This window comes from Trichosurus vulpecula, chromosome 7, assembly GCF_011100635.1.
Source record: "Trichosurus vulpecula isolate mTriVul1 chromosome 7, mTriVul1.pri, whole genome shotgun sequence".
Taxonomy (NCBI): domain Eukaryota; kingdom Metazoa; phylum Chordata; class Mammalia; order Diprotodontia; family Phalangeridae; genus Trichosurus; species Trichosurus vulpecula.
The window spans coordinates 160,370,131-160,393,670 of record NC_050579.1 but is presented as its reverse complement, the minus strand read 5'-3'; the positions used below and the strand labels follow the sequence as shown (position 1 = coordinate 160,393,670).

Genomic DNA, 23,540 nt, shown 5'->3' with positions numbered 1-23,540 from the left:
TTATCTCAAGTACCCTCCACCCTAAATAAGATCCAAAAAAAGGTTATCTTTATACTGATGAAGCAATCCAAAAATCACCAAGGAAACCCCAAATGAGGAGTATGTAATGTGCAAAACACACCCTTCTTCACTACCTAAACGGTGGGGATCTATTTAAAGAATGGCAGTGGCTTTGGGTGTGGAGGCTTAGAATACTCTCTTTAAAGTAGCTATTTCTCCTCTTAGCTTGACGAGCGCTTCAAAAATCTCTCTCTACTGTTATTTCCCTTCCTACAATTAGCCACTTTGAAAGATCTGTGAGAGTTCAGTCAATCTCAATGCCATCTGAATGAGTTTGTAGACTCTATTCACTTTTTATGGACACTCAAAATACTCAAAGGGATCTGTGATCTCATTGATCTGGGAATACCCTCCACTAATAAAGAATGCAACTCATCTTTGTCTGCCTGTCCTAAACTATGCTTGTCCAAATCTTCCCATAACTTCACCACAGGGGGTCTACCCAACATGCCAACAGCTTTCCTTCATTTCTCCTGACACCACCAGGATAATGCTCACAATTTTTCCTTCTTTTTTGTTTAATTAGAGCAATTCTCATGCTTCTAGTTTGAAATAATCACATACATATTGGGACTTTAAATGTCAGCAGTCCAAAAAAACAGTTTTTAAAAACCTGTACATTTTGAGATTTTAAAAGTAAAACAATCAGAATCTTAATATGTAATAGAAACATTAGAATTATGCTAGTCAGAATGATTCATGGACCTTTTTTCCCTTTAAAGCAAAAACGGATATTTCTATAGAAATGAAGGTTTTGGGGCGGGGGGGTGGGGGACGGTGGTTAAGCGATTTATGCAAAGTCACATACCTAGAAAAACCAAAACTCAAAACTTGGGTGTTCTAATGCCAAGGTCACTCTAATTTTCATTATGTCACCATAGACTATCCAAGCTGGAAAGGAGATCACCTAGTTCCACCCCCTCATTTATAGCATTCACATTCCCCTAATTGGGGAGGGGTGGTATTAATTCATTTTTTCTGATGTTGCCCTGCATTAAAGGGTAAATTAATATCTTTACGTCAGCCCCCTTTATCTAGCAAGCCCCAGACTATGCTTCATCCTATCCAGCCACAGTCAAGACTCCAGGCCATCAGTGAAGGCATCTTGGTGTCCCTTCTGCCACCATACATCAAAACCACCTAATCCCCCTGCTTTCTACCTCTTGCTCAGGGAATAATATAATCAATATTGCCATTACAGCTACTGGCTGATGGCCACCACACCCTAGTAGAATATAAACTTCTTGAAAAAGTGACTGTCTACCTTTTGCATTCGTATTCTCTGTTCTTGCCCAGTACCTGGCACAGGGAAGCCACTTAATGTTTGTTCATTGATTGACAGGGTAATGGAAACCAACAGAAGGGAAACAATTCGTCATAGGTCACACAGTGAGTTAGGGGCAAAGCCAGGGACAGAACCCAGGTAGTCTCTTCCCAGGCTTCATACTTTTCATTATACCCTAAGCATTAGCTTAATTAATTACAATTTTTAAAGCCAAATTTTCAAAATTAACTATATTTCCCTTCTTCAAAGAAGTTCTGATTTTTTTAAACTTTTTTTTAAAGATTCTTCTTGTTTTGTTTGAAATTATATTTGTAGAATTTGGACCAAGGCCTTAATATTCGAGACTGAAAGCTTCTTAATTTTAGGAAGGATATTAATAGAGTAAATCCAAAGATTGTGACCAAGATAAAGAGGCAGCTAGAAAGCAAGCCATCCAAAGAGCCACTCACTGAAGGACATGGGGATATGTAACATAGGAAAAAGAAGATGGTGAAGGATGCCATATGAGTCTTCAAGTATTTTGAAGGCAGTCATTTGAAAGCGATTATATTGTTCTGGGGCCCAGTGGCCTGGGTTAAAAGCAATGGATTTAAACAAAGCCAAGAATTCAGATGGATGGTGCAGACGACAGAGTGCTAGGCCTAGAGTCAAAAAGACTCATGATCCTGAGTTTCAACATGGCCTCAGACACTAAGTTGTGTGACCCTGAGCAAGTCCTTTTACCCTATTTGCCTCCGTTTCCTCATCTGTAAGGTGAGCTGGAGAAGGAAATGGTGAACCTCTCCAGTATCTCTGCCAAGAAAACCCCAGAAGGGGTCATAAAGAGTCAGACTGAAATGACTCAACAACAAACACTATTTCAGCTCCACATGAGGAAAAATTTCCTAACTAGAGCTATTCCAAGGCAAAATGGACTCCCTCAGCAGGGAGCCCTCCATCACCGGAGTCTTCTAGAATCTTCTAGAAGATTCCAGATGATGTTTGTAGATATTGTTAACAAGCCTTTTTGAGGTACATGATGGACTGATAGCCTGAGGCATCTTCTTAAGTCTGAGATCCTGATTCCCAGGGGTTCAGATCTCATTCTTTCTTTTCCCTTACCTAATGGTTCTGGATAGATGAGGAAAATAACTGTGTCAGGGAAACTGCAGAAGTCCAAGATCTTTTTTTCCCTTTGCCATTAATGCAAAACTGAAGGCAATGGCCTGCAAACTGGTTGGCACACATCCAATGGTGGTGCCCATAACAATAAAACCATAGTGAGGGGAAAATTGGCAAAGTAAGGGAAAGTGAGGGGACCTCAAAGGTTTCCATCCAACACAATTATTCCCTGTAAACATTAGACTCAAGACAGTTTCTCTTACAGACTACAAGAGGGAAATATCCAATTCAAAACCTCCTGATCTTACCAGCAAAAATCCAGTTCATATCCTGGCTTTGAGACACTGATCAAATTCCTATGCTTTAATAAGAAATGCAAAAGAATTAAGAACGAAGAAAATTGACTTTATTAAGTGTTGTTTCTACATTATTAAGGAAACTGAAGACCCAGACAAGACAAAATGGAGGGGCAGCTAGGTGGCACAGTGGAAAGAGTGCTGGGTCTTGAGTCAAGAAGACTTATCTTCCTGAGTTCAAATGGCCTCAGACCCTAACTGTGTGACCCTGGGCAAGTCACATAACCCTGTTGGCCTCAATTTCCTCATCTGTAAAATGAGCTAGAGAAAGAGATGGCAAACTACTCCAGTATCTTTGCCAAGAAAAAGCCAAATGGGGTCACAAAGAGCTGGACGTGACTGAAAAAATGACAACTGAAAAGATAAAAATGGACCACTAGGTACAGAGAAATACACTAATTTTCCATTCGGGTTTATTTCTTTTTATTTACAGTTTGTGTTCAATGCAAATCAATTCCATAACATGAGAGTAGTTACTATGAATCAAAGCATGAGGACACAAACACAATTTACAAGAACCCCAAACATAGTACAGCATACAAAATAGAGTGTAAAGGAGTGTTCATTCACACACACAGTAGCTTGGGACACTTCTTGAATCAGGAGGTTTCTGGGTTGGCTACTAAGGACAGCAAACTTTCTTTGCTTTATGAAGTTGGGATACTAGTCACATTGGATATCTCAAATCTAAGCAACAGTGTGTGACCATGTGAACCAAAAAAAAAGGGATTTCTTTAGAAGATTTCACCATTGCAGCAGGTTTTTTTTGTTGTTTTTTTTTAAAGCAAGAAAACAGAAACATCTGCTTCCTTGAATGTGGCCAACTTTAGGCTTAATACCAGGCTCTATATCTAAAAATATTGAATGACAAGTCTCAGTTGTAAGCTACTCTGATTCACAAAGATTTTCTTTAAAAAAAAAGTATTTACAGAAATAGTATAAAAGATCTTGTGAACTTATAATGATGCAATTAAGCTCCCAGTCCTTACATTCCAAATACTCATTTTACCTCATTGTTTGGCTTTTACACATTTGCCTCTTAATTTTGAGATTTTGAAATAATCAACCTTCACAATAGATCACCTTCAAAATTGTTAGCTATTTGACATATGCAGAAATAAAACAGCATTTGAAAGTTATTCAAGAGGTCGTGTACTTCAAAAGTCTTTGGAATTAAGGAAAGCAAGATAGCTAATGAAATCTAACATTTTGTTAGATGAGGAAGTAATGGAAATTCTAGTTTTCTAAAGAATATTATGAAAGCCGATTTTACTCATTTTGCTTTCGTTGTGGGAAGGTTCCAATCATCATTGCTCTGGCACATGTCATTTGTCATATAGCAATTTAAATGTTATGTCAAATCCAAAGCCCCAGAGTAAATAATTTATCTCTTATGAGAATAGTGATACCTTAATGTTTTAAAACTTATCTAGAGTATATAGGCATTAAATTAGTACTGCTGAAACACATGGAGGATTTACTACCAAAGCTTGGTGATGCTTCTTCCACCATCCATATAAATAGAAACATGGAAGCTGTTTATACCATCTCATCATTTTATGGCTAATGAACCAAAGTGAAAACCAAGTCTCTTTTCCACACCCTTTTCCCTTTTCTGGATCAAGAAAAAAATCTACCCTTTTATTCCCAAAGTAGAGTTCTGGTTGTTCATATTCAGTGAATTTTTAATCTTGAATTAAGTGGATGCCATCTCTCTTCAGCCTTGTTCTTGGAAGTTCCAACTGGTTTAAAACACTGAACTAAAAAGTCCACCATCATTCAGTCCCATGAAATCATACAGATCCTTCTCAAATTATTTATTCAACATGTTGGGAAATTAGCCTGGGACCTTCTCTGGAACCGATGTGTCCATAAATTTAAAGATGTGGAAGTAGAGTAGGTGGGGTCAAGACATTGACTGTTGGTTTTGTTTCTTTCTGTGCCACACTGACTAGTAGATGTAGATGTCATTGTAGTCATTCATCTCAGATGGTTCAGGAAGATGGGTTAGGGAAGCATTGCTGTTGGCTTGACTGAGTCTCTTAACAGTACAGATGTAGAAGGGAGAGTGAGAAGATGAAGAGGCTGGCAGTTGACTGCAGGGAATTTCCACTTCCTGTAGTAGTGGTGGTAGTAGTCTGGTTTTGTGACTGTTCAGTCACTGGCAGAACAGTAGTACTCACTGAAGTGTAGTTGGTTGTACTTGCTTCGGTGGATGATGCATTTTGAGAGTAAATCTGAAATGTATTTGAGGAGGGGGAAAGGAACATGGATAAATAAAAGATTCAACAAAAGAAATTCAGTCATTATAGGCAAAGTATGTGAACACATGAGGAAGTTACTTAATAAATATTTTAACAACAGAATCACCCAATTATATTCTCACTCATTTTAGTTTTTGGTTACCTGTGTCACAAGATTTGGGAGGGAAATCCACTCTGAAGCTAGAATTGAAGGGCTCTATTTTCGACATGAGGGTTCTATAATCACCCCCATCAAGGCTGTCCATATAAATATAGTATAGAATGAAGACTCATCCTAAGGATTACTAAGACTCTTAGTTTAATTTTTACTTCTTTTGTTTACTAGTCGTAAGGCAAATCACTTAATTTCAATTTTCCCATCTCTGAAATGTAAATAATATCTGTCAGTTCTGCCTACCTCACTGGGTCGTTGTAAAGGTTGTACACTGGGTTGTGTACAAGCAGTGCCTTGTACACAATAAATCAATATGTAAATGTGAGTTATTACTCATGATATGATATTTTTAAAATTACCCTAGAATAGCATAACAAATAAAAAAAGCAAATGATGAAATAACCATTTTCTCATTCTCAGTGTAGTGGTCAACTCATTTGGCAACATGTATCTTCACTGAATATTTTTTCTTAGATTCTTTTTCACTTCTCTCAGCAACATAGAGGGAAGGTAGTACCTTGTAAGTCAAATTTTGCTATAGTGTACACACACACACACACACACACACACACACACACTCATTCACAGTGAAAAGCAAATATAAGTATGAAGGGAAGCCCAGGTTACGAGCCTGATCAAATCCATTGCTCATCTGCCTTTCACTGTGAATGAATGTCAAGGATTTTATCTTAAATGTGCCAAAATATGCCCACTTGAAATCATGAAATTGCAAACTCCATTTAAAATAACCAAAACCAGTATCTAGAGTTCCAGTATCTAGAGTTTGGGTACTTTTCTAGATTCAAAATGATTAAAGTACAAATGGCCAAGTCTGACAAGTCCTAGTCAGTGACTAGAAAGATTGTTATTGCCCAGGCATGAGCCAATGAAACAAAAACCTAAGATTGTATTGTTATGGCATGTCACTGCCCCCCCCCCTTTTAACATCACTAAATGAAGTCCACTGAGGCATGTGATAATCTTTCCATTGTCAGGGAACAATGCCAAATCCTTGATCATTTCTGAGATAGCATAGAAATTTTCAGTGCTCTGCCACTCATGGCTTCCAATTACAGGAGTCTCCAACTTCCTAGAGTCAACTGAGAAGCTATAGTACATTTTGGTTATTTATTCATCTAAGGAGAAAAATGTAGGTTTCTTGGAGGATCTTGAATGTTCAGTCCAATCCTCACTTTGCACCAAAGGAAAGGCCCAGAGCAAAAGTGACTTGCCCAAGTCCATATAGCCAGTGAGAGCTAGGAAAAGGACCCAGGTGCTTTCCATTACACACACATCAGGAACACGTTTATTTAGTTATAAAACAGATTAGCTCATTAAATAAACATTGGCTAAATAAGCATACAAGTCCAAACGAAAAATAATTATCTTGATCAAAAAGATTTCAAGTCTATCACCCTGGTTGATAACTTTTCTATGGATCCTTTGTGCAATGTTTTGTACTATGGTAAATATCACAGAGATAGGTAAGAAGTCTTTCCCCTGAAACCTGAGATTTGTGAGTAGTGATAAAAGATTCTCAAGTTAGGAATCCTTAAAGTCAATATAGTTTGAGTTGCCAATGCTAATACCATAAGTCTTTTTACTTTAGCAGGTAATTCATTTCATTTATAAACCTCAATTCCCTATACCAATGTGTTATTACTATGATTCACCCAAGCAGCTGCTTATAACATATCATTCATATCTTTAACATGTATTATTTCTTTTTAGGGATGAATTTATAGCACGCAATAAATACACTCATGTACAATACCCTACATATTCTCTCCACTCATAGCTTAGGGTAGTGATGTTAACGTTAGTACAAAGCATTACTAGTTCACCCTTGAGGCTAAAAATTAATATCTCCCGGTTTGCTAAAAATCTTTTGTTCAAAAACAGGGGGAGGAGACAGACAGGAACATTTCTGGAAACGTTTTCCCCTCCCCCACAGTAAAATTCTAATGCTCCCAGGGCAGAAACAGCAGCCAAGAGAATCCGGAGGACAGGAGGAATAACAATAGGTTACAGTTTACCCAGGTCCTCGGAAGGGGGAGCTCAAAAGGCTTCACACAAACGGGCTTTCAACGAACGTTGTCCCAGGGGTGGACACAAGCAGGTGTCATAGAAAAGGCAAGAAACTATAAACTCACTTTCCCGTTTTAGAAAGCTTAGTTAGACTCGAGAATTTAAGGTAGAGTCGGCCACCACACCCCAGAACACTCCAACTCTCTGCTCTTCTCGAATTGAATCAGAGACTCCCAGCTGTACACTATTATCCAGTCACCTCACCCTATTCCCTTCTAAATCACGGCTCCCAGATGTAAAAGGGGGCAGTGGGCAAGGAAGGGGTTAACCAGGACTGTTGGCGTCCTTCTCAAGGAATGGGACTTGATTTCTGGGAAGCCCTCCTAGGGAGAAAAACAGGGTTGAGTAAGATAGACGGTGGCTATACTGTCCCTTCAGAGCACCTGGTGGCACCCAGTCCAAACTCTTCCAGGCAATCCACTTCATTGACCCTTACATAGTCCGTTGTGGACTTCTGGTGTAATGTTTAAAGAATTGTAGATCTTGGATTCCGAGGACTTGGCTTGCAATCCCAGCTTCGCTATTTTACTAGCCATCACTTCACATTTCTGGGCTGTGAATTGAGGGACTAAGATTAAATGGTCTCTAAGGTGATATCTCTAGTATTCGATATTGCCCCAACTAAAGGCCCTCCTTTTCCTACCCCAACTACATCCTTTTTGGGGGACCTTCAGATTTCTCCACCACACCCCTGAAGCAGCAACCACAGCAGACAATATCTTGTAATTTATAATGCATCTCTCTCTTATGGTTTCTCCGGTGAGGGCTTCTCCCTAAACCATAACTGTTCCAAGGCAGAAAAGAGATCTTGCTCCCTATCTCCACCCAGCTCACTTAGAAGTGCTGGCCACAGAATAAGCGTTCGATAAAACGATGCTTGAACGATTCACCTGCAGCCTCCAAGCTTTGGTAAAGAGGACTGGCAGAGAAAAGAGTAGAAGGGTCGCGTTGGACTGGAGGGTGGGAAGTCAGTTTTTAAAAAGGCTCCAAAACAACCTAGGGTTAGGACTGCATGAGGGTGGAAGGCAGAAGGGCAGGAGAAGGGCACTGTGGACTGAAGGAGCAGGAAGGTTCTGGTTAGATGCAGTTCAAGGCTAAAGGAGAGGGGAACTGGGAGATGGGGCAGGCGGGGACTGAGTCACGAAAATGTCCACCCACTTCACTCCCTTCTCATGGATCGGGCCAAGCTGGGTTCAGTGTTTTTTTTTCTAGGTGGCAGGTCAGGGAAAGAGCCAGGACTAGAACAGTCTCCACTCATCCCCTCAGCTTCCCGGGGGAGCGAGGAGAGCTGCAAAATTTCCGAGGGTCCTTGGTCCCAAGGGGTGTTTTGATGGGAGGATGAGGGTCCCGGGGGTCCAGGGTCGAGGTTTTACCGAAGACTGTGCAGAGGCAAGCTTTCTCTGCCCAGGTTTGCGCGTGGGCGCGCGCGTTAGAGCGCGGGGGCAGGGGTAACGAGGGCCGGGTCTTTGTGTGAGAACTGGCTGGCGCGGAAAGACTGGGGATTCCTCTGTGGAGGGGAAGAGGTTCTTTCCTTGGGAACATAAGGGGGCAGGCTCAGGGTGGTGGGGAGGGGTCTTCAGGAGGTCTGGCTTCCCCTTAATGGCAGACAGACGAGGCTTCTTTCTTTGGGAGGTGAGGGCTCATTCGGAGGGGCAGCGCTCTCTCCATATGGTAGCGCGCAGAGCCAGAGTGCAATGGCCCAGAGAGGAATGGGATGGGAAGGGTTGGGCGGGGCGGGAGGAGCAGAGTCTCCGTGTCTGTGTGTCGGGAGGGGTCTCGAATCTGGAGCCAGGCAAGGTACTGTTCAGCCAGCAGAGAAAGGGAGGGCATTGTTACTCCCGAGCGGAGAGACCGACGGAGTAGTAGGAAAGGGAAGAGTAGGCTTCTCGTCGGTTGTGTAGGGCATTGTCTAGCAAGACGGGGCGGACCTCGCTCCAGCTGGCGGGAGTCTGGGCGACTGAATAAGCCACCTCTGAATGTGGATTCTGCTTCTGCCCAGGTTAGGGGGTAGGGGTGGGGGGAGGGGGACAAAAGGAGGATGGAGAACTGAAGGGAGAGTCAATCTCCAGGACCAGAGGCCCCACCCTGCCCCTCCCGCCCCGCGCATCGCCGGAGGTCCCTGGACTGCGCTGTGCCTACAGTGAGGTGCTCACCTGCGCGGGTAACAGGAGTGCCAGGAGCAGGAGCCCCAGACATAGTTTTGCCGCTATCGCTGTCCGCATGGCCGCTCTGTCTGTCGGTCTGGGCCCTCTCAGTTCGGTGCAATACTATACGAACAGCTCAGCTCCGCGAGCGCGCTCTAAGTACTAAAGCGGTGTCTGATTCCAGACCCAGGCGCGCTGGTGAACCTAGCACATCGGGCTTTATATGCGAGGGGGGGAAAGACACAATAGCCGTGACGTGGCCTCTCCCGCTTATTCCCTCCCCTCCCTTCTTCCCTCCCCTCCCTCTCGCTTGCTCCCTTTTTCCTCTCCTACGTCCCGCCTCTTCTCCCCACCCCCTCCCCTTTTTTCTTTTCCCTCGGGCGGTCTGGAAGCCTGGCTAGCCCCTGGGCCACACTCCTCCGCTCCTAGGTCTCGGGGCTCCCACCTCCTCCCCTCCCCTTCCCTTTTCCCCAGTCTCGGGGCCGAAGCTGCCTCCCCGTTAGTAGTGGGCTGCGGGACGCCTGGCATCTAGACTTCCGATGCCCTCCCTACCTGCCCTCCAGCCCGCGGCCCTAGCCTTACAGCCAGAGCATTTCACAGATGTTTGTGTAGAAGCGAGCAGGCTTGGGACAGGCTTCCACAAGCTGCAAGGAGACTCCCACATATCCACCGGAGGGGAGAAAATGCAAAAACCACACACGCAGCCGTAGCGTTTGGACCAACTTTTCTTTGTTCCCCGAATCTGTCGTTTCCTCTCCCTATCCCTCCCCCATACACACATACACACACACACACACACACACACACACACACACAGAGTTCCCATCATTTATCCATGAATTACCGACCCTTTCTTGCTATTCTAAACACTGGATGAGAACTAACGCCTCAGTTTCCACTTGTACATTTCTGGCTTTCAGAACGTTTGGGTTGCACTGGGACAGGGAGGGGGAGGGGCAAGGAACCGGGCTCCCATGTGAAAGAAATGCTCCAAGTGTTCTCTTTCCAGTTAGAAGCTCAGCGACATTTGGAGCAGAATTCCTTACGATCCTCCAAACGTGGCTGCTAGTGAGCACGCTCTAGTGCTCTGAGGGAGGCGTGGTTCTGATCAAATTTAATTTCTTTTTTTCCTTGTCCTTACCCTATCCCGACCTACTAGTTCCTCCAGCCTTTTCCTCTCTCTTTCTCCCCTTTCCCCTTTCCATTGTTTGTTTTTATTCAGGCATACGAGGGGTCTGCAATTCCAGTTTTCAGAAACCTAGACTGTAGCAGTCTGGATTCAATGTGGATGCAGCGACGTACGCTGGAAAAAGATGGGTTTCCGCTGCCCCACCTCAGCCACTGGCGGCTGCTACCACTAAATGATCGCAGTTTGAAAGACAGTATTTTAAAGTCCCTGCCTTCTCCCAACATAGTGCAGCAATGAAATTAAATTTAAGAATGCTTTCAAAATGTGATCCCTCCCCCCCAAAAAAAGTCCATATAGGGCATTAGGAATTTTTAAATTTCATCAGAGTTGGTCAATAATTATCATGCTGCTAAGCCTTCCTAATTTAACTTTATATTCAGGAATTGTGTCTCCTCTTAGCAACATCTGCCAGAAAATGGTAGATGGCATCATAATTATTAGAAAGGATATAGAATCTGAGTTAACATCCTGTCTCTGCCACATACTATATAGCTGTGTTACTTTGGGCAAGTCATTTCTTCTCTAAATGAAATGCACCTGCAAACTCGGGGCTGAGGGTGGGGTGGGGAGAGGGGAAGCCTCAACTAGACCTTTCAAGGCCCTTCAGCTCTAAATCTAATAGCCTATGAGACACAAAACCTAGTAACGTAGAGAAGCTAGCTTCTACATCCCTTCATCAAAAATTAAAGGTATTCATGGCCACAGATATACACGTTGAGAATTTCTGCTGCTTAATGAAGAAATCATATAGATTATAGAGTTAGAACTGAAAAAGACCTTAGAAGTTAAATAGTTCCTGCCCCACTCCCACACCCCATTTCGCAAATGTGGGATTTGAGGGACAGATAATTGAAGAAACTAACTCAAGGTCACACACTTAACAAAGTATCAAGGCCAAGATTCAAATGTGGGTTCTGACTCCAGATCTAGCATTATGTCCACACCACACATTTTATAAAATGACGACTATAGGAAGTTCTCAACATCATATCTGAACATCTAAATGTTTATTTCAGGAACATCTTATTTTCTAACAGCAATGCTGTTTTTATAAGAGCTAAAGTGATTTCAGTTTCAAATTTATTTGATGATGGGAGGGGTTGAGCAATTTTTAGTAGCTCAATAACTTTCTGCCAGTTAAAATGTGCTTTAATGACATGAGCTTTTGCTGTTCAGAAGTCAAATTTCCTAATTAACAAACTCATCAACTGAATATACTATTTAAAAAGTCCAGTTCTGCATCAGGAACCTATCATTACAGTTCCCTAATACAACCTACAGCAAAGAGGTTGAAGAATGTCACTTCGTCCATCATCCAGAAAAACAGCAAAACTCCCAGTCTGTAGAAAAGGTGCTCAAGCCCCAGAAGACCATAATGGAGGACTTTAGGAATCTCTTTCTCTCCAACTTAGTTTTAATTTAGTCAGGTAAAAGGTACAAGGTACTTCTGCCTTTACAATTCATTGCCAGGTTCTCTCTTCAGAGGCTAGCTTAGTTTACAGTTTGGACTTTTATTAGCATTTAGGAGAAAGAGGAAGGAAGGAAGGAAGGAAGGAAGGAAGGAAGGAAGGAAGGAAGGAAGGAAGGAAGGAAGGAAGGAAGGAAGGAAGGAAGGAAGGAAGGAAGGAAGGAAAGAGAGAGGGAAAGAAGGAAGGAGGGAAGGAAGGAAGAAAAAGAACTGAACCACAAAAAATTTTGGAAAAGAAAGTTTTCCTCTTGTCTCTGGATGTGGCAGGTGTCCAATAAACATGCCTCATTTTCTTCTCAGATGTTTCTTGTCCCAGCCTATCCTCTTCTCACTTACCACCCACTTTTCTCTCCTCCAGTGCTTGAGGGTAGAAGGGAGTTGTTTGTTTTTCTCCCTTAGACCGGTAACATTCCATTGTAGAAATCTAAGAATTCTCAAGTTTTTTTCCCTATTCTCCTGTAGCCTCTTAGGATAAATTGATAGTTTTCATTCTTCTAAAAAGTCATATTTTTTTAATTAAATGAGCTTGTCCTGACTGGCTTATATATGCAGTGTGAGTTTGCATATATAACTAGAGATTAACTTCTCTGAATACCCTCACACAAGTTACTCAACTTCCTGGTGCCCATTTCCTCCCTGGTAAAACTGAGGAAGCAACCAATACAAATCAGCTTGATAGGGTTATGGTTTAACAAAAACTAAATACAATTATTGTGATGTTGCTATAAAGCAATACCTATAAAACAGTAAAAACCCATTAAAACTTGGCTTTGAGGAAAAAACGTACAATTGCTTAACATCATCACTTTCCTTAAAGTCATGTCACTTACAATAACTTCTTTTTATAGGTAAAGGAATTTAGGGCCAAAGGTAACTGGCCTCAGTTACCTAGCCATAGCTAGGCAGTTCAGAGCTAGAGCTAAATGGAACCCAAGTGTCCTGTCCAGAAGCCCCAGGCTTTTTCTGCTTCACTGTGCATATTTAAACATTTGATAGGTCAACTCTTTCATATCAAATTCACAACACAAAAGTTGGCATGATTCAGGCTATAAAACTCATGCTGATACCCAAAATTAAAAGGAGACAAGGACTGTGTTTGTATATGAAGAATTTGTGAGGCTCTTTTATCTAATTCTGCTTTATATAGTTATGAAAATACAGCCTAAAAAAGGTGAAGCTGCTTAATGGAAATAAATTGTGCCTTTATTGTTCAAAGGCAATACTCCATTAGTAAGGAAATTAAAGTGAAATAAATAACGGTTCTCATTTCAGAGGGGAAGATGCAAGGAAGTAAATTATTGAGTGGATATTTATCTTTCTCTCCATGTACATTAAGTAAAATAATTCGAAACAAGAACAATGGATTTGATTCAGAAGACTTGCTTTCAAATCCCAGCTCTCCCTCTTAGTAACTGTGTATAAGTCACTGTGGGCTCCAACTTTTGCATCAAATGAAAGGGTTGGATTAGACGTCGGTTGTCAGTAAAGTCTCTTCTAAAAAAAGAAAAAAAAGAAATTTACGTGATAACTTCATTATATATTTAAAAGGAATAGCAAGTTGTACATAGTAGATTTTCAGTTTTCACATGCAATCATCTTTTTTTTTATTATACTATGTTATGGAAATGCTTGTTTTGTTCCATAAATTAAAAATAAAATAAATGTGAAAAAATGGTCTCATCTAGGGGCAGCTAGGTGGCGCAGTCAGTAGAGCACCGGCCCTAGAGTCAGGAGGACCTGGGTTCAAATCCTGCCTCAGACACTTGACACAGGTACTAGCTGTGTGACCTTGGGCAAGTCACTTAACCCCAACTGCCCTGCCAAAAAGCAAAAAAAAAAAAAAAATGGTCTCATCTACGTCAAAGAGCCTATATATCCTTCTATGTTGTGCAGCAGAAAATTAATCAAGTTTCCTTATCTTTAAAATCAGGATAATAATCAGAATAGTACCCATCACGCCTGCCTTTTAGGAAGGAATTCCTTGGTTTGTAAACTGTAAAGTATTATTTAGATGTCAGTTATTATAAGACATTGTTAACACAAACAATTGGCTACACTAGGGTGTGCAGGATAAAGAACACTGGATTTTGGAGCCAGAAAAGTTTCATTTACCAGGTCTGTGAATCGTTGGCATTAGTCATTTCTCTCAACATTTCCCAGCCTCACTTTTGTCATCTACAAAACAGGAATAATAATACATTACTATCTTACAGGGTAGCTTTGAAAAAAAAAAGCTTTCTTTGTAAAATGTAAAGTACTATATTATAGGAGCTATTATTATAACCAAAAACTCAGTTCACATTGCCAGGTAAAACATGATATTTAAAAGTTCATTTCCTTTACTATATGGTCTTTTCTTATTCATGTCCACAATACTTTTTTTTTTCTTTAATGTACTGCAGTCTTCTTGGCTAGCATTAAAATATTGAATTTTTTTCTCTTGGTCTTCTGACCAAAAGCCACTACTGTCCTGAGAACTCTAGCTTATTCAACTGATTGAATGGCATAGATGATTTTTAAAGTTGATTTTCCATTTCTGACTAATGAGACGCTGTGTGGGGCTGTCTCTGTCTGTCTCCCTCTCTCCTTCTTTTCTTATCCTTTTCTTCTCCCATTCTTTTCTTCTCTTTCCTTCTCCCTTTCATTTTCTCCCTTTCCCCCTCCTTCTCTCTCACCTTCCCCTGTTCACCATCTTAACAAGGAGGTGCTGCTATCTGGTGGCCAGTTTGAGCTGCTCAGTTATGCCTGTGAAGGATGAAACCTACCTACCTTCTTTGTTGACTCTTAGAAGCCACAAGACAATCCTGGGAATTGGGGCTGGTAAAAAAAAAAAAATCTTACAGTTCTTTGACCTATTTTGTCTTTTTGGACTTTGATTACTGCATTGTCACTTAGGTTATTGATGTCTTACAAATGAGAAAACTGATGTAACTGAAAGAATGAGGAGGACGGAATAACTACTATCCTCCCAATGCAAATTTCCCTTTTTTGCAGCACAGGTTTTATTTGTGTTTTAAGGAATAAGGAATAAAAAAAGAAAGGAACTCTTCACCTCCATCTCTGGCTGACTTATCTAAGTTTATTTTCTAGGCTTTCCTAGGCAAAATTGTGTAGAGAAGCCTCCAATCCAACTCTACCGGCTGGATAGAAATGCCTCCTGCCTTGTACTTTGGGATATCGCTCCTTCCTCGTCTGCCCAAACACTCAGACTGCCATCAGAGCTGGGTTTAGCACAGCCACTGCTGCTAGCTTTTCAGGATATCAGTTTGTTGATTTTCCCCATAATGACCAAAAAGACCATCGTCACACTACAAAAGCAGAGGGATGTAGGCAGGACTTGTAGAGAAGGGGACACCTGGATTTGAATCGCAGTGCAGACACTGCATGCTTCTAGCAAGTCACTTTACAATTCTGAGTGTCCTGCAGAATGGAATTAACTAATACTTGTACTTACCTACCCCCACAAACTCTTGGTCCTATTCCGATTGGCCTACTATCTGTATAGGATATTCTATATGCCATTTCTTTTTTTTTTCCTGGGGTGGGGGGTGGGGGGAAGGAAGGGCAATTGAGATTAAGTGACTTGCCCAAGGTCACACAGCTAGTGTGTCAAACATCTGAGGCTGGATTTGAACCCAGATCCTCCTGACTCCAGGGCACGTGCTCTACTCACTGTGCCACCTAGTTGCCCCTCTATATACCATTTCTATTCCTTGGCATAAGCTTACCTCCATGACTGTAATTCCCACCACCACCCCTTTTCCCCTTGGCAGCTTGGAGGAGCTGTGGATTGTTGGCCTGGAGAAAGGAAGACCTGAGTTCAAATTTGACTTATCTGTGTGACCCTCAGCAAGTCGCTTAATGCCTTTCTGCCTCAGTTTTCTCAACTGTAAAATGGAGAAGTAATAGACCTTCTCTCCCAGGGTGGTTGTGAGAATCAAACGAGATATTTATGAAGCATCTGGTACATTTATTGTTCTTCAGTCATTCAGTCATGTCTGGTTCTTTGTGACCCCATTTGGAGTTTTCTTGGCAGAGATACTGGAGTGGTTTGCCATTTCCTTCTCCAGCTCATTTTATAGATGAGGAAACTGAGGCAAACAGGGTTAAGTGATTTGCCCAGGATCACACAGCTAATGAGTGTCTGAGGCTGGATTTAAACTCAGGTCTTCCTGACTCATCTCCAGGCCCAGTGCTCTAACCATTGAGCTACTTAGCTGCCTCTATCTGGTACATAATAGGCACTTAGTAAATGTTTCTTTCCTTCCTTTTAGAATCCCTATATAATTCCAGAATTCTTTCTAAGCACCACTCATGCACTATGTCCTGCATTTTTCTGATCTCCAGATATTAGTACATAGTCTAGAAATTGTGCTCTCTCTCTCTCTCTCTCTCTCTCTCTCTCTCTCTCTCTCTCTCTCTGTATATATATATATATATATATATATATATATGTATATATGTACATATATACACACATGCATATACATGTATATATACATATACATATGTGTATATATATACATATACACATCTATCATATATTTTGTATTTACAGATCTGTTTATACATTGTGTTGTTCTGTATTCCCCCACCCCAACAGAATGAAAATTCTTTAAGGGGAAGAAATAACTCATTTTGGGAGGGCAAGGTCTTTGTATTCCTACCCTAACCTAGTACCTTACCCAGAGGAGGCATTTAATAAATACTGTATTTGTTGAATTGAATTATTAAGTTGTCATAAGCAAAATACTTTGTCAACTTCCAAATGCTGTATAAAGGTGACTTACTACTAAACCACATGTCTAAATTTGGGGTGAGAACTATGTCACTGAACCAAGCACAGCATGAAGAATTGTTATGGTTGAAAAATTCATCGCCTCCCAGATAGCCTGGTGCCCAGCGTCTCAGAAAATAGGCTGACTTGAAGATCAGCCAACAGTATTTCAGAATTGGTTTGCTTTGTGATTCTATGTATTTTATATTATGCATTTAAAAACACAATTCTGGGTAGCCAATGGGCCTCATCAGATTGCCAAAATGGTCCATGAAAGATCAAGACCTTGAAAGGTCCAAAAAAGATGAAGAACCTCTGGTCTAGTTACTCACTTGATGAGGAACTGCATCCCAGAGAGGTTTAAGTGATGTCTTCATGGTCATGCAGTTTGTAAGTATCAGAGTCCAAATCTAACAGTCTTCCCATTGCAAACTATCATCTAAAAAATGAAGAGAATAAAATGGAATGCAACCGACACCACCAATACCACCCAGACACCTGTACAAACTCACACACATAAATTAATTTTTAAAATCTCTTGGCTGATGTCAGTGCCAATATCTTCCAATGTTTTGTTCTGACTGACTGTGACAGGTTGTGGGTGGGGGGGAATGAAGAATAAGGAATGCCCAGGTGACTTTAACAAGAAAATGTTACCCATTATATAAGGCTTATGCTTAAAAATATCTCAGTACTTGGATGGATCTGAGCTGCTGGCATAGGGACTCTATACTGTCTTCCTTATCCCCAATCCATGCAGATCATAGCCCAGATATCTATCCCTTCTCAACTTTGCGGTGTTTATTGCTATTTCTCCATTAATCTTAAAGAGATGATGAAACAATATGCTAGAAACTTTCCTGTGGCTCCTTTAATATTTCTTTATACCAGTGTAAGTGCTTGACCTGGAGTCAGGAAGAACTGAGTTCAAATCCAACCTCAGACACTTGCGTGACCCCGAGAAAATCACTTAACTTCAGTCCTGTTATTTCTCATCTGTAAAGTAAGGATAATAATAGCAGCAACTCACAAGTTTTTGTGAGGATAAAATGAGATATTATTTACAAAACTGAAAGTACTATATAAATTTTAGTTGTCATCATCATCTCTTGTTCTTTATTCCTGCTATCTGATCCGTCTGCCTCCTTTTGGGGTCATGCATGTCCTCCATGATTTCTTTTATTGTCACACAAAAGTCACCCCTAGTGATGTGCTACAACCTCTTTATACCCGCCATATGCCTTTCTATTGTGTTTTAATAACTTTCATTTGTGATTTATCTGAGATCATGGTGTTAACCATCTATGGCTTAACAATTAAATCTTTAATAAGAGTGGTTTGGCTAAAAAAATCCATCACTTTGCAGCCAACCTAGGGCTAGTCTCTCCAAAGGCAGGGTGAGTAGGGTCATTTGAGGACTAGCAACAGATGTACATCTCCTCACTGGGCATATTCCAAAAATCTTTCCAGCGTGATAGGTCCTGCTGAAGTTTGTGTTTTGCTAACATAGGCTTTGAGAACCCTGGGATCACTTCTACACCATGATGAGAGACGGTAATAAGATTCTAGTGAAGGTAAATAGTATCACTGGGAGAATATTCCTCTTCAAAAGGTGAGCTCTCTTCCTCCTATTCAAATTGTGACTCAGCCCAATAGTAACTTACACTCATTTATATGTAGAAAGAGTTCTACATGACTCAGGAATCCCTCACTGTCTCCAGTGTGGGAGTAATCAGAGTTATGCAAATATTGCCTCTATCCGGTATATTTTGAACCAGTCGGACTAGGCACAAACCAAAATTAAATAGCAAAGCTTTTAATTAGGACAAAATATCAAAGTAAGTAACAAGGGAAAAATCAAGTAATTGAATCATTCTCTTCATCCAATGTACCAAGCAGTATAATGCCCTAAAGATTCTACTCTGGTGGGCAAGGGAACACTCCCTAGACGAATCACATTCCTAAGTTGTAACTCAGCTGCCACCCTTCTATCTCCCAGCAAGTATGCTTCATTTGCTGCTGCTCTACCAGCTCCAAAGCTAGGGTTTGCTGCTTCTCTGCTGAGCTACTACTGCCATCTGCTGGACTTGTTATCTGATGCTTTTTCCACAAAGGGGATATTAGTTTTCTGTAAGACTGCCCAGATATCTAGTAACTGGGGGTAGGTAGAATCAGAGCCATAACTGCGATTGGACCACTGAGGCTTTGCCGCGAGGTGGAGACGTGGGGGGCGGTGTCACTTCCTCTTTAAGGAATCCTCTACCCAAGGATGAGAAATGAAGACTTCAGGTTCCCATAGGGTTTGTCCTGGAAAAAGAGCAGGTGAGTGAGTTGAGAGATTAACCAGAGCCATACAGCTCCTGGGAACCTTCTCAGAGCCCAGTTTGCTCACATAGTGGGGCAATTGTAGCATGCAGGGCAAGTCAGGTGGAAGGGAAGTAGTGCTCTGAAGATGGAGGAAATGCTTTCTGAAGGCATAGGAAGGGTAATCATTTTATCTTCATTTCCTTCATTAGGCCGGGCTCACAGCTACACACACCAAAAAGGATGCCTCTGGGAACTATAAGGTCCTTTTCCCCCCAAATTTGTCTTCTTTCCGTTATTAACTATATAGTCTTCTGATAGGTTAGGGCAAGAGAATACCTTTCATTTCCTATCAGGTTCCTGACAGCTAAACTAGGAGTCATGCAAATCCCTCAGAGGTTAGTACCATAAGCCTCTAGGAGACACTTAGCAGCACTGAAGGAGGGGGTTATATCTGTATATCCTTTCCCTGAATTCCTGCCACGATGGTAAATTCCCTGCGTCCACTATACTGGTCAAAGTTTGCAAATCTCTTTAATCAAGCAAAAATCCTGTAAAGTAAGGAATGTAAAGACCATTTTACAGATGGAGAAACTGGGATCACTTTTATCAATAGAGACGAAAAGGACAGCTAGGTGGCACTGGATAGAGCACTGGGCCTGGATTCGGGAAGACTCAGCTTCCTCAGTTCAAATCTAGTCTCAGGCACTTATTAGCTGTGTGACCCTGGGCAAGTCACTAACCTCTGTTTGCCTCAGTTTCCTCATCTGTAAAATGAGCTAGAGAAGGAAATGGCAAACCACTCAGTATCTTTGCCAAGAAAACCTCAAATGGGCTCACAAAGAGTCAAACATGACTAAAACAACTAAACAGGTTCAGTGTACCCACAGCTGCTGCTTCATCACTTGCGTGTCACCACATGATTTTGAGGTAGGTAAATGGTCAAATGGTGTGAGTGATGTCTTTTGATTCTAGCATAAATCTAATTTGAGTGAGGCAGAGTTGCTCAAAGTTGTCAGCCTCACTTTCTCCTCCAGAGTCATCAAAGTCCAGGGGCAGGACAAAGGTCAAGGTCATAGCTCAGGATGCAGTGGATGACCTTGGCATCTTTCATGTCTAACTAAGATCTAAGTGCTCCACAGCACCTGCTTCAGCCACCTTCATGGCCATTGGAACAAATTGTTCTCAGCTGCCCATTCTGCTGGGGGAAGTCTTCACATGCTTAGGGTAGGCATCCCCCTAACTCACTGAAGAGTTTGAGACCCCTCAGTTACCTTCAACTGCTTTAGCCCATCTGCCAGAAGTTACTGGGGTGTGGCTGCTGCACATGCTACAGCTTCTTGGAGCCACAGGTGAGAGTTGAGTGAATCAGGTGAACGCCAAGGGTAGAAAGCAGCCCTGACAAAAGTCTCAGCAGCCCTCACACCAGGGGTACTAGTCTTCCCTGAATATACCCCTCTCCCCTGGGGACCTACTTTCCACTTCACTTTTTCAGGCTACCTCCTCTCCCCAGGAAGAATATGCTGAGAGACCCCAGAAATTACCTCTGTCTTTAACTGCTGTGTCTGGGCAAGCACTCCCTCAGAGCATGTCCACCTTGCCCCTGTCTCTGAAGATAAGGTCCCTGGGATCAGTGGCTCTATGTGAGTAGATTGTGATCTGAGAAGTTACATTTCTCCAGAGTATCCCCTACCCACCTGTTCCTTTTCTCAAGATTGATCCAAATTAGACCCAAAGTCTCCTTTCCCTACATTCCCACACTCTAGGAGGATTACTTTTCAGAGAAAGTCCATCTCTATCAAGTCAAATACTCAAGAGAGTACAACCCCCTCTTCCTATGGCAAATCCCCAGTGTCCCTGTCCTACATATGACTGTCTGAACTCTAGTGGTTAGCGGTCTCTCCCTTCTCAAATAAGTTTTATTTACTTGGGAATCAGGAATAAGCATTTATACAGTTGCCAAGAAAACCCCACAGACATCATGGTCCACGGGGTCACAAAGAGTCTGAATGACTAAACAATAACAAAAATGTATATTTTGCACTAGACACTGTGCAAAGCACATTTTACAAATATTATCTTGTTTGAGCCTCATAACAACCCTAGGAAATAGGTACCAATATTATCCCAATCTTACAGTTGAGGAAACTGAGGCAAAAAGAGGTTAAATGACTTGCCCATGGCCACACAGCCAGTAAGTATCTGAGGCTAGATTTGAATTCAGGCTTTCCTGACTCTACTTACCCACCCGTGTTCCATGACTCTGGAAGAGAGAGTGAGGCAAGGACTTTTTGTACAAATCTGCCTAGCATAAATCCAATTCACTTGAAAGTCAGGATATCACCCCATGATGTCACTGATCCTCTTAGAAAATGAAGGACAAATAATAACACCCTGTGTTTGTGTCATAATCTCCATTAGAATGTAACACCTTGAGAGCAGAGGCAGCTTCATCTTTGTTTTTATATTCCCAGGGCACTCCGCCTGCTTGGTAGGCACAGCAGAGTAAGAAGCTGTGGTCTGAGAAGCTTCCTGGCACCTGTGTGGCTCTAGTTAGTCTCAACTCACTCATCTGCTCTTTTTCCCAGGGCCAACCCTCTGGGGACCTGAAGCCTTCCTTCCCCTGCCTAGGGGAGATGTAGCTCCTTAGCACGTACTTAATAAGTGTTTTATAATTTCATTAAAATTCATTTAAGAGGAGGAAATCACCGGCCCCATGACAGTAAAGATACTTTTCTTAACCTAATTCCCCGGGGATAGCTTTGAAGATTTGTGTGAGGATATGCCAGGGCACTTTTCTGCCATGTACCAAACAATCAAGTGTTTACTGAGAACCTAATGTTCACCTCAATAAGCATTTGTTAAGCATCTACTATGTGCCAGGCACTGTGCTAGGCACTAAGGACATAAAGACAAAAATGAAACAATCTTTACCCCAAAGGAGCTGTGCTGAGCCCTGTGGAGGACAGAACAAATGAATAAGACAATACTCGTCTTCAAGGGACTCCCAGTGTTTGGAGGGATGAACACATATGGAGAAACGTAATGAAAAATACAATACACAAGAGATTCCCAAAATAAAACATTGGATTTTACCTGAAGCCTGTCGCAAAGTGGCTCTAGAGAATACTTCATTTGGAAATCAAATTGAACTAATGAAAAATTATATGTACGTGTAACAGGTTGGTCTTGTCACCAGTTAGGACCATAGGGCAGGTGATCAAAAATCACCCAGCAACGCACATGTCACTGTTATGTCCTAGGTTCATTTGATAATTAAGGTGAGCCCCTCTGAGGCTCAGACCCCACCCACTGGCTGCTTCTTTCTATTTCCAATGGGCTGCTTTAGTCACTCAGAACCAAGGGTGTGCTGGTTTAACAACAGGTTCTCAAAAAAAAGTATGTATTCTTTTAAGTTTAATATGCACTATTCACATTTTCTCCATTACTTTCTTAAGTCTAGACCAGAGCTGTCCAAAATATGGCCCATGGGCCGCATGCAGACCACAGTGCAATTTTATGTGGCCCACCTGTGGGTTTTAATTTTTATGAGTAAAAAAATAAAATAATAGTTTGCATTGAATGCCTATTAGATTTTTTAATTCCATCACTAATAAGTAACCTCGCCAATGTTAACTTTCCTTGGTGTTTTTAAGCAATATTATTGAAGGGACATATTGCACAGAATTTTCAATCAATCTGTGGGATGCACTCTGTCTGTATGATGCAGACTGATCAGTATGCACCTACCTTTATACTGTTGTGTTGTCGCTTTGCTGTTTTGTGTTTGCTTTCGTGCTTCGTGCCTTCGCCTGTCATATTGATGACGCGCGCTCCCCCACTTTCTATTAGTGTACTGTATTTTTTATTCTGGGTGCAGCCCTCGAAGAATTATTTTATTTTAACATGGCCCTAAGATAACCTAAGGTTGGACAGCCCTGGTCTAGACAATCAATGAACACAATAAATCAAGCCCTGATTAGTAGTATTTGCCAGTTTCTGAGATGTAAATGCTCATGCTGAAAAATTAACAATCGGTTTTCAGGAACCTGTATGAGCTAGGTCTAGCACATCCCTGCTTGAAAATCAAGGTCATGGCTGGTAAGTAAATTAGTGAAAGGATGGCAAAATCAAGGCACCATTGTACTGGCTAGTGTATCATGTACATATTTAAGTAAGAAAGTAATAAGGAGTTTGTTGTTTACTCGTATCCAACTCTTCATGACCCTATTTTGGGGTTTTCTTGGCAAAGACAGTGGAGTGGTTTGCCATTTCCTTCCCCAGCTCATCTTGCAGATGAGGAACTGAGGTAAATAGAGTTAAGTGACTTGCCCAGGGTCACACAGCTAG

At 41.7% G+C, this 23,540-nt stretch overlaps 1 long non-coding RNA gene across 1 annotated transcript; it reads right to left on the bottom strand.

Annotated features, from left to right (window-relative positions):
- Positions 1-3,208: 3,208 nt before the first annotated feature.
- Positions 3,209-9,764, bottom strand: LOC118855937. The gene is made up of 2 exons (XR_005010825.1): positions 9,462-9,764; positions 3,209-5,039 (listed from the first exon to the last, which is right to left on the bottom strand). It is a non-coding gene; the product is annotated as an uncharacterized LOC118855937 (long non-coding RNA).
- Positions 9,765-23,540: the final 13,776 nt, after the last annotated feature.